The sequence below is a fragment of the Engraulis encrasicolus genome, chromosome 17 (genome assembly GCF_034702125.1).
Source record: "Engraulis encrasicolus isolate BLACKSEA-1 chromosome 17, IST_EnEncr_1.0, whole genome shotgun sequence".
In the NCBI taxonomy this organism is placed as follows: Eukaryota; Metazoa; Chordata; class Actinopteri; order Clupeiformes; family Engraulidae; genus Engraulis; species Engraulis encrasicolus.
The window spans coordinates 11,817,844-11,820,404 of record NC_085873.1 but is presented as its reverse complement, the minus strand read 5'-3'; the positions used below and the strand labels follow the sequence as shown (position 1 = coordinate 11,820,404).

The 2,561-nt window shown below is 35.6% G+C and overlaps 1 long non-coding RNA gene across 1 annotated transcript; it reads right to left on the bottom strand.

The window, feature by feature from the left end:
• Positions 1–474: 474 nt before the first annotated feature.
• LOC134467240 (uncharacterized) lies at positions 475–2,127 on the bottom strand. Its single transcript, XR_010038486.1, has 3 exons — positions 2,054–2,127; positions 1,648–1,727; positions 475–1,293 (listed from the first exon to the last, which is right to left on the bottom strand). It is a non-coding gene; the product is annotated as an uncharacterized LOC134467240 (long non-coding RNA).
• Positions 2,128–2,561: the final 434 nt, after the last annotated feature.

Below are 2,561 nucleotides of genomic sequence, written 5' to 3'. Positions count from 1 at the left end.
TAACCTCCTCTAAACTATATTTCACAACACATCACTATTTGAAAACTATCCAAGTGAGATTTCACGGCCTCAGGTTGACAGCAGAAGACAGGTCAGACAGATGAGATGGCACTTTGATGGATCATGCCATTTAAATATCACTCTGGTGTGCAGAAAAGGGGGAAGGTTTTACACTAAATTGTGTGTCAGCCCTATTTTTCATCTGTGTTGCACTCAGATGAATCTGCAATGTAATTCATCCTCACTGTTAACCCCAACATGTTCCACGAACTCTAAACTTTTGTGGAAACTTATTCCCGTTAAAGTTTTAGTTTTGTGACCAAATGTTTTAAGTAAATACTACAGACATTCATGCATATGCAGGACACAAAATCTTTAAGCAGATGATCAAAAACTTTGAAAGGACTGAAAATATTGAAAACATTAATTCCATAATTAGATTTTTAGTTTTTAGCAGCCCAAGTCAAGTATGTACTCCAAACTCTAAAATACACAGAAACAATGGTTTACACAAAAGATTTGAGTTGAAAACTAAAACGTTTACGTAAGTCTTACATAAAATCAGACATGTTATGTGAAAACAAATGTTATGAGAAAAAATGAAATCTTGAATGTTTTAGTAGCTGCTACTCAAAGATCTAACATGCTCCATTGACATAAATATTTCGAGAATGATGCAAAAATCAATGCAATTAGTACTTAGCAGAGAGTTAAATGTTTAAAGTAAACAAGCACAGCATGTTTAGCTATATTGGCTCTAAGTTTTTGATTTCAAAATTAAAAGTTTTATGTTTTCCCATTTTAGAGCCAAAAAAAATCTTGGTTGGCTTTTTGATTGCTGGTTTATACTAATGCACTAGGCTACCACCCCTCTGTTTAAACCAAATATAACATGAACTTTAATTCCACAAACGTGAACAATGCTTTATATCAAGTTTTTTTTTTCATTTTGTTCCATGTGAGTGACAAAAAAACAGTAGACAATGACACAACAATCATACAATGCACAACAATCTGTTCTAAAATGTAGACCCAGTCATAGAGTCAACTGTCAATACATTACAAAGAACACATTACAAATCAACCTCAACACATTAGGCAATTTAGTCATTTATTTGTTGTCCATTTCTGAATCTTTTATTAGGAGTTGGAGGCTGAAGGAGCTCCATATAACTTGCAATAACATGTCCCCCAAAATAGTGTCAGACTTCACAACACAGTCAGTTGTTTATCCTTTGGAGTGTTGAGCAGAGCTGATAGATCATAGAGTTCTTGTGGTCCCATATCGGCTGCCTGTGGAGCATAAATAATAAGTGTAAGGCTTTCATGAGGACTTGTTAGATTAGGCCCCTACAGCATGATCACAGGGTTTGCTACACTGGTTTATACAAAAGTTACATGTGCAATATGTCATCATGAAATTGCAACGTATCACTTGCAAATACACTGCAGATGTATGATACAAGAAAAAGATTTGAATGAAAGGCCTACACAATGCTAGCCTAACTAGCAGTAGCTAACATACTAAGCCAAACTGCTAACATAACATACACACAGTGTAGCATCAAGAGCACCTAAGGTCACACACAGCAACATAGTAAACTACTACACATACACACCAACACACTTTTATGGGTCTTTTCTTACCTTGAAGTGAGGTTGATAGACACATTTTTCCATGCCAAGTTGTCAGTTGTGGTTTGATGGTCACATGGTGTTGAGTAAATCTATCCCCCATTGACAGATTCACCATTTTTAGAGAAGTTTGTATTTTATGTTACATTTTAATAAAATAGGGTTATATGGTTCTGACATGAATGGGTTCTTCTGTACACAAGACAGAAGCTGGTAAACAATAAAAAAAACAACTAAAACAACCAAAAAAGTGAGTGCCCCAGCCTTAGGATTCGAACTCTCAACCTCAAGATAAAGACATGTTAGTGTGGTTACATGCAGAGGACTATCCCCTACGCCACTCCTCAACTGGTAAGAGTCATGCAGGTTTTGTATTATTACAAAGTTAGACCTGTTTGTTAGAAAGTATTGGACTTACTCATTATTAACAGTCAAATGTGTTTCACACATTCCACTTCAAATCCGGCCAACTGACATCATACTAAAACAATAATGTTTGAATGTGATTTTTTTTTAAAACCTACATTCCATGCTGGGAATTGAACTGGCAACCATTATGTTTCAAGGCCAACTGCTTGAGTGTTAGCCTAATACTGCCCAAGCACAACATGCTGACATCCATGTCATATGTCAGATATTAGTTCCAATTGACATGATTTAAAGAATTTGTAACTTTCACAGTTTCGCGAAAAATAAACAATAAATATCTACTTGAGTGTTTTTTTTATTGGTAATACAGGATTCAAACCTGCAATCCTCTGATCTTGTGGCCATTTCCCTATCCAGACTACAACAGCTCAAACATTGTCTTGCTTCACCTTATATGTGAAAAAAATTGCTAATTAAAGCTGGAGTCATGAGTCAGGTGGCCATCTGAACATTTTCATACCATGTTCCAGGAAGTATGGAAGTAGGTAAGGTTATCC